The following is a 9,631-nucleotide window of genomic DNA, read 5'->3' on the forward strand; positions in this document are numbered from 1 at the left end:
AACGAAAGAGGGGGAGGCCTTCAACGAGATGGATTGACACGGTGGCTGCAATGATGGGCTCAAGTATAGCAGGGATTGTGGGGCTGGCGCAGGATCAGGCAGTGTTTCGTTCTGCTGTGCATGGGGTCACTATGAGTTGGAAATGACTCGTTGGCACTTAACAACAACAACATAGGTGGATGGATTTACTTTGGAATTCTTAGTTCTGTTCCATTTGTCTATGTGTCTGTCATTGTACCAGTACGAGGCTGTTTTGATTATTGTGGCTGTAGAGTAGTGTCTGAGATTGGGAATTGTGAGGACTCCTACTTTGTCCTTTTTCAGTTGTGCTTTGTTTAGATTTGTTTAAATTGTTTTGGGTATTATTGATATTTTCACAATGTTAAGTTTTCCTATCCATGAGCATGTATGTTTTTCTGTTTATGAAAGTCTATTTTGGTTTCTTGCAGCAGTGTTTCATAGCTTTCTTTGTATAAATGTTATGCATCCCCTTGGTTAGGTTTATTTCTAAATATTTCATATCTTTGGTGCCTATTGTAAATGGTATTGTTTTCCTGATTTCCTTTCCAGAGTTTTCTTTTTTTACATGTTGATCTTGTACCCTACTACTCTACTGAACCCTTCTATTAGTTCCAGTAGCTTTCCTGTAGAATCTGTGAGATTTTCTCTGTATAGGATCATATCATTTGCAAATAAGGATAGTTTTACTTCTTCCTTACTGTGATATTTAAAGTTGTGTGTCAACTTGGCTGGCTTGGTAGCTGGATGTGGTAATTCCCCATGATGAAATTGGATGTGGTATCATCAACAACATGGTGGAATCTGCTAAGAAAAGCTAATTAGTTGCCTTTGGGATGTGGCCTGCTTCCTGTATATTTGGAAAAGCTTTGAGAAGGTCTCTAGCTTTTTGGCACATTTGAATTCTAGGTTTGTCTGAGTCTTCATCTCCAGTTCCTGGACTTGAACCAGTGGCCTGCCAGGTTGCCTGCTGATCTTGGGTTCATCAGCCTCAGCAGCCAGTAGCTGCATGAGCCAGAAGAAGCCTCCATCTCCCATGGGCCTGGAACAAGAGGCAGAGCTGAAGCCCAAGATCAGATGTCCTTCATCCAACCCTTAGAGCCAGCAGTCTAAATGTGGACTTCTAGTCTACTAAACTGTAAGTGAATAAATTCCTGCTTGTTAAAGCCATCCACTTGTGGTATTTCTGTTATAGCAGCACTAGAGAACTAAGACACTTAGCAACTTGGATGCCTTTTATTTCCCTTTCTTGCCTTATTGCTCTGGCTAAGATTTCCAGTACAATACTGAATAAGAGTGGTGATAAAAGGACTTCCTTGTCTGGTTCCCACTCTCAAAGTGAATGCTTTCAGTCTCTCTCTGTTTAAAATAATTTTGACTGTTGGTTTCATGTATGCCCTTAATTATGTTGAGAAATTTCCCTTCTATTCCTATTTTTCTGAAAGTTTTTATCAGGAAAGGGTGTTAGAGTTTATCAAATGCTTTTCTGCATCAATTGATATGATCATGTGGTACTTTTCCTTGGTTTTATTTATGTGGTGGATTAGATTGATTAAATTTCTAATATTGAACCATCCTTGCATACCTGCTTACCAAATGGGTATGAATCCCATTTGGTCATGATGTTTTTTTTTTTTTTTTTTTTTTTAGATTCTATTGGAGTGGATTTTGTTCAGAAGTTTTGCATCAATATTCATGAGGGATACTCTTGTATAATTTTCTTTTTTAGTGCTCTCTTTGCCCAGCTTTGGTATCAGGATTATGCTTGCTTTATAGAATGAATTCAGGAGTATTCCCTCTTTTTCTTTGCTCTTAAATAGTTTGAGTGGAATTGGTGTCAGATCTTCTCTAAATGCTTCATAGAACTTGCCTGTGAAGCCAGGGCTTTTTTTTGTTGAGAGTGTTTCTATGACTTTTATGATTTTTTTTTTTTTTTTTGTTATGAGTCTGTTTAAGTTTTTGACCTCAGTCTGTGTTAGCTTAGATAGGTCATGTGTCTCTAGGAATTTGTCCATTTTGTCTTTGTTTTCAAATTTATTGGTATATAGTTCTTCATGGTATTGTTATTATCCTTTTTATTTCAGTTGGTTCTGTTGTAATGCCACCCATCTCATTTCTTACTTTGTTGTTTGCATCTTTTCCCTCTTTTCCTTTGATAATTTTGCCCATGACTTGTTGGTTTTATTAATCCTTTCAAAGAACCAACTTCTAGTCTTATGATTCTTTCTGTAGTTTTTCTGTTTTCTGCTTCATTTAGGTCTCCTCTAATCTCCTTTTTAATCTCTTATTTCCTTTCTTCTGGTGACTGTGGGCTTTTTTGCTACCCTTTTTCTATTTGTTTGAGTTGGAGGGTTAAGGTGTTGATTGTGGCTTTTTCTTCCTTTTTTGTGTGTGCGTATATGGCTATAAATTGACCTCTGAACACTGCTTTTGTTGTGTCCCAAATGTTTTCATATGGTGTGTTTTCATTCTTATTTGATTCTAGGATTTTTTTTTTTTTCATTTCTTCTATTACCCAGTGGTTTTTAAGGGGGTGTTACACAATTTCCATGCATTTAATTTGATTTCATTGTTCTTCTTGTTATTAATTTCTAATTTTACATCATTGTGATCTAAGAATATACGTTGTGTTATTTCAATGTTTCTGAATTTATTGATGCTTCTTTGTGGCCTAACATGATCTATTCTGGAGATTGATCCATGTCCTCTGGAAAAGAATATGTACTGTGCTATTGTTGAGTGGGAGCTCTGGTAGCATAGTGCCTAAGGCACTTGACTGCTAACCAGAAGGCTGGCAGTTCAAACCCACCAGCCACTCCTCAGAAGGAAGATGGGGTCATCTACTTCCGTAGTGATACTGCCTTGGAAACCCAAGGAGGGGTCGCTATGAGTCGGGTCTGACTCGATGGCACACAACAACAACAACAACATTGTTGGGTGGAGTGTTCTGTATATAGCTATGAGATCAAATTGCTTACTTATGTTATTTAGATCTTCTGTATCTTTGTTTCATTTCTTTCTAGTTCTACCCTTCATCAAAAGCAATGTGTTAAAGTGTCCTACAATTACAACTATAGAATTGTCTATTTCTCTTTTCAATTCTATTAAAGTTTGTTTTATGTATTTTGGAGGTCAATGTGTATTTATTATGGTTACATATTCTTTTGGAATTGATCCTTTAATCATGATATAATGCCCTTCCTTATCTCTTATGCTGATTTTTTCTTAAAGTCTGTTTAATGAGGTATTAATATTGCCACTTCTGCTCTTTTTTGCTTGCTGTTTGCTTGATACATATTTTCCACCTTTAATTTTTAGCTTACATTTATCTTTGTGACTAAGGTATATGTCTTGTAGGCAGCAGATTGATGGTTCATGTTTTCTTATCCATTCTGCTACTATCTCTTAACTGGTTCATTTAATCCATTTACAGTCAGTATAAATGTTGATAGATATGAATTCAATAATGTCATTTTGTTGTGCTTTCTTTGGTGGAGCTGATGATTTCTTTGTTGCATATACTTTTCTTTGCTGAGTTCTTTTTGTTTGTGGATTTTCTTTTCATTTCCTTTATTGCAATTGATTTTGTGTTTACTGAGTCTTATGATTTTCTTCTTCTTTTTCTTTTTCTTTTTATTTTGGTGAGAAGGTATATTACTTTTCTTTGTGGTTACCCTGAAGTTTTATCTTTCTGAATTTGAAATAGTCTGTTTTATCTTGATATCTCCTTAATTTCCTCTCTATATGGAAATTCTGTAATTATATAATTTACTTTCTCTTTTTATTTTGAAATTGTTGTTTTATAGATTGCCTATAAATTGCCTCTATTTTATAGATTGCCTCTGTTTCCTTATTTTCAGTTTTATTTCAGTGGGTTTCTGAGTGATGTTGTCATGTGTTTTAATAGCAGGTTGTTGTCTGATGTTGCTGGGTCTCTATGCAATGGACTCCCTGTAGCATATCTTGTAAGGTTGGTCTGGTTTTTACAAATTTCCTTAATTTCTGTTTATCTGGAAGTATCCTAATTTTGCCATTACATTTGAGGGACAATTCTGCTGGCTATATAATTCTTGGTTGGCAGTTTTCTTTTTGTTTCTTTGAAGGTTTTATATATGTCATCTTGTTGCCTTCTTTTTTCTTTTTTATTTTTATTGTGATTTGGGTGAAAGTTTACACAGCAAATTCATTTTCCATACAGCAGTTCATACACACTTTTTCTCATGACATTGACTACAATTTCCCACAATATAACAGCTCTCCTCCCACTTCCTCCCAATAGTTACCTCTTTCCTGTGTCCTTCTCTCCCATTCACTTCTGTCTACAAGCTGCCTCCTTGTATATACACTGCCTTTCTATTCTCATATGATTGCTCTCTCCAAGAAGTGTATCTACCTAACATAAATGTTCATCTTATATGCTTGTCTTTTGTTTGGCTGGAAGCCACAGGAGTGGTTTCAATTCCACACCTGAAGGGCAGCTAGGGGCCATAGTTTCAGGGGTTTCATCACACTCTATCAGATCAGCAAACCTGGCCATTTTTTTGATTCTTTTGATTTTGAGTTTTGTTCCACATTCTTCTCCCACTCCATCCAGGATCTCCTACATAGATTCCCCTCCAAGTGGTCCCATAGCCTTCTTGACAGCATAGTTTTTGCTGAGTAATCAGAGTTTAGTCTTATTGGTTTCCCTTTGTAGATAACATTTCATTTTTTTTCCTGAGCTGCTCTCAGGACTTTTTCTTTTATGTTGTTTTTGGCAACTTTGGTTATGGTATAGCTTGGTGATTTTCTTTTGAGGTTTATCTTACTTGGGGTTCGTTAGGCTTCTTGGATGGATATCTCCTCATCTTTCATGGTATTAGGGAAGTTTTCTGCCAACAAATCTTTGAAAATTTTCTCTGTGCTCTTTTTTGTCTCTTTGTCTTTTGGGATTCTAATTATGCATAAATTATTCATCTTGATGGTGTCCTACATATCTCTTAGGTTTTCTTCTTCTTCTTTTTTTTTTTTTGACTGTTCCTCTAACAAATCTATTTCTGAAATGTTAATGTTAATCTTCTGGATTTCTAGTAGCTGTTTTTGTATCATTTCTAATTGTCCTGTATTTTATCCTTTTGCTCTTGTATTGTTTTCTGAATTCTTCTGGAGTTTTTCTGTATTTCCCTTAATTTCTTTCATGATCCTGTGGAGGGCCCTATATATGTTTTTCAATTCCTTATTAGGTATTTCCATTACTATTTCTTCTTCAAGGAGTTTTTGTGATTCTTTAATTTGGTCACTTACTGGAGCCATCTTATCTTGCTTATTTATGGGATTATTTATTGTTTGTTTTCTCTCAGGCATTAAGATGTTATTATGTTTACTTTATTAATTGTGTATTTGTTGGCTGCATCCTGATTTTTTGTTATATTTTGTTTTGAGGTATCTGGGTATGTGAATGGGCATGCTACTCTGGTCACTAGTCTGGCCACATCCTGTCTATGGATGGATGGGGTAGTGGCTGGATGTGTGAATGTTGGTCACTGTTTAATGGTCTTTTAAAGAAACTGATGGCAAGTTGGGTGGGCAATGGCTACTGTCTGTTATCAGTCCAGTGGTACAGGAGCAGACTCTTGCTGAGTGGGTGGTGTGCCAAGTTTGGTGGGTGTGGCTGGCTTGTGGGGGTGTAGTTACAGCCTCCCACTGGATGGGCACAGTGAGTGGTAGGCAGATGGATATAGGGTCGCTCTGCAGCCACCTCTTGCACAGTGTATGTGGGGTGTGTAAATGGTGGCTGGTGTGCACATAGTTGCATGCTTGCTGCCCTTTGCCAGGCAGTGGGGAAGGAGTAAGGTGAGCGGTAGGACAAAGGTGGAAAGGAGTGGCAGGCCTGTGCATGTGGAGTCATTATTCTACCATCTTTCACTGGGCAGGGGTAAGTAGGAGGGACCTCGGCCTGGTTGGCAGACAGAAGGGGTAAGGCAAGTGGCTGGCACCACTCAGCTGGGTTTGTAGGCAAAAAGGATAGGTTGAGAAGCCAGCATTGTGACATGGCAGCCTTCTGTTGCTTAGCAGGGTCATTGGGTTGGGAGAGGAATTGCAGTCAGGGTAGGAAGGGTAGGGTGGCAGTCAGGGCTGTGGAGCAGAGGGAAAGAGAGGAGGTTTGAACCTTGTCCCCTGGCAATTGTGTCTGCAGGAATGGGGGGATTTGTGCTACTAATTACCAGGAGGGTGCAGGGAGAAGGAGCATGTTCTTCTAGTCATTAGGCAAGGGTGCAGGGCTCTTCCCATTGGCTGCAGCCAGCAATAAGGACTTTATTTCATTCTGGGAATGTCTACACAGTTACTCTGTGTCCTGTTGGCAATTCCATGAGGGGCCTTCTGTGTCCCTCACCTGGGATTGATGCTGTCTTTGTCTCAAGAGGGCCACACTATGCCAGGCCAGTTGGCAGGGCCCTTCCACTCTGTCTCTTCTCACTTGCTGTGTTCAGTTTCTTCTACTCAGCATTGAATATAGTTCTTTATCCTTTAATTTGATGCCCAAGGTTCCAGGATTGTCTTCTGCATGTTTCATTTAGTTTATCTGGTCTTTGCTGTAGTGATACAGTGTGGTGTGTCTGACTAAGCCACTATCTTGGCTGGAATTCTCAAGGCTTGAAGATTTTCTTCAGTTCTTTCAGTTTGAGAAACACTGAGTACATTCTTCCCTTTTGGTTTTCTAACTCCAGGCCTTTGCATATTTCAAGAATAGATTTTAATAGATTTGACCATCTCAAGAATAGACTTGACTCACTGAGCATGAATTACCAAAGGCCAGAAGAGTTGTGGGAAGACATCAAGGACATCATACACAGAAAGAAATGTCATTAAAATGACAGGAAAAAAAGAAAAGACCAAAATGGATGTCAGGAGAGAGTCTGAAACTTGCTCTTGAATGTACAGCATCCAAAGTGAATGGAAAAAATTATGAAAGAGCTGAACAGAAGATTACAAAGGGTGGCTTGAGAAGACAAAATAAGGTATTATGATGAAATGTGCAAAGCCAGTCACCTCCAAATGGCTAAAGAGAACAGAAGAAGGCAAATACCTGGCAGTGTGCCAGAATTTTTTTTCCCACAGGTTGGAGCCTGAAATTCCTGGCAGTTAAAGAAAGGATTTCCTCCGGAAGAACACAATTGCAGTAATGCTCTGGCTGGCCAGCCCCTTGATTTCACAAGGTGGGAAAACATCTGTGATTTGGGCAGAAGAAAGGAAACAGAGTTCCAAGAATTGAAGAGAAATGGAGAAAAGATCTAAGAAAGGTCAAGAAAGAGAAAAGCACATCTAGCACAAGTAGATATGGAATAGTAAAACTTAATATCATGACATCATTTAAGAGCAAATAAGATCATATTAATGCGTGCTTACTACAAAGCATGTTGGTTCCCAATCTAGCATTTCACAAATATTATGTTTCTCTACTACGTTAAATAGGTGGAAACTTATAGATAGATAGAAATTTATCTCAAGGAAATGGCTCATGCTGTTGTAGAGGGTGGCATGTCCCAAGTCTGTGAGTTAGATGTCAAGCTGGAGGCTTCTCCTGGATCACATAGCTGCAGGGACTAAAGAACTCAAGATCAGCAGGTAAAATGGCAGATTGCTGCCATGGCAACAGTCCCAAGATTGGCAAGCAATGTGGCAGGCTACTGGTGCAAGTCCACATGATGATCAGCCAGATGTAGGATTTGAACAAAAAGCCAGAGATCTTTGCCAGGATGTCCATACATATTAGAAGCAGACCACCGGCCTGAGGAAACTCTCTTTCAGTTGATTAGCTGCTCATAGCAGATCTCATAATGGAGGAGATTAAATTATATTAGATCTTACTATGTGAATGCTAAATCATAACTGCTAAACCACTGAGACTCATGGCCCAGCCAAGTTGACACACAACCTTAACTGTCACAGTGGCTCATGTGATATTGATCATATTGTTCATATTGATGAGTTTCAAATAATCTGCTCACTCATATATTACATTTCCCATTATGTTCCTTACTGGAAAATCTTGTGATTATACTGGTGAATCCACAAATCTAACAAAAATATACATACTGCTCATAATCTCTGCAGGGGAAAAAAAGACAAAAACTACAATAAAGCAAATAATAGACAACATCATAGCTTTAGATGAAACATACTGTTTTGGTTATCTAGTGCTGCTATATCAGAAAATACCACAAGTGGATGGCTTTAACAAACAGGGATTTATTCCTTTACAGTTTAGGAGGCTAGAAATCCAAGTTCAAAGTGTCAGCTCTAGATGCTGGGTGAAGGCCCCTTGACCTTGAGCTTCAGCTCTGCCCCTTGCTCCTGGCCCCCTGGAGCTAGAGGCATCTCTTAACTTAGGCAGCTGCTGACTGCTGAGGCTGACAAACCCAAGGCTGACAAGTAAAATGGCACAGTCTCAAGATATCAAGCAACACAGCAGGCCACAAGTTCAAGTCCAGAAACAGTCTTAAGATTGGCAGACAACATGGCAGGCCACTGAGATGAATGCAGGAACAAGATGTGCCAAAAAGCTAGAGACCTTTCTCAAAGGTTCTTCTTATATAATGGAATCAGACCAAATCCCTAAGCTGGTCACAGTAGATTCCAACATGGAGTTGATTACCAGTCTTACCATGGGGAGTAACTACATCCAGCTGCCCAGCCACTCAAAGCCATGCCCAGCCAAGTTGACATACAACCTAAACTACCACACAAATGTTGTTATAGTTTTTGTCTACAGCTTGCTTCATTTCTTGTACAATATTTTAAAATAAAAATAATACATGTGAAAAATAATATAAACCTATAGTGTTTATAAAATGAGACAATACAGAAAGAAATGAAAAAGCAAAAATCTCCTTTCCCACTCTCTGATCCCTCAACTGTTAGTTTCTTGTGTATGGATCCAGGAAGAACAACAAAAAGGAAACATGTGGTTTCAAAAATTTTACACAAATTGTTTCACCCTATTTTGCATTTTATTTCTTCTGCTAAATGGTATATCTTGGAGACATTTTTATATTCCAATCTATAGCTCTAGCCTGGTATCTTTTAATGGTGGCATTTATTGGACATACTATTATTTATTTACATATCATTTATTATTTACTAGCCCCTATTTATGGATATTGTGGTTGTTTCTGGGTTTCGGTTGTTTTTACTGTTGTGCACAATTTTATAATGAACATCCTTATGCCTATATCTTAGTGACTTGTTACTATGTTTATACATTAAAGTAGCAGTCACTTCTTGGCCAGCATTTTAATTTTTAATAGCTATTATCAAAATGCCCTCCTAAGAGTTTCTGCCAGTTTATACTCCCATCGACAATATATGTCTGTTTTAATATACTTTGGCCAACACTGGGTATTATTATTAATTTTGATAATTTGATAGGATATAGCTTTTCTTAGGTTTATTGATCATTTGAGTACCTTTTTCTAGAACTGTTTATTATCATTTATACATTTCTCATCTTTTTCTCATTAATTAAATTTCCTTATATATTAAAGAAAACATTTCCTTATACTTTGACTATTTTTTAGTATTTTTGCCATGCAAGTGTTTTAATTTTATGTGGTTAGATTTAACAATCTTTTTC

The sequence above is a fragment of the Orycteropus afer genome, unplaced genomic scaffold (assembly GCF_000298275.1).
Source record: "Orycteropus afer afer isolate SDZICR_OR568_19922 unplaced genomic scaffold, OryAfe1.0 scaffold00002, whole genome shotgun sequence".
NCBI classification, from domain to species: Eukaryota; Metazoa; Chordata; class Mammalia; order Tubulidentata; family Orycteropodidae; genus Orycteropus; species Orycteropus afer.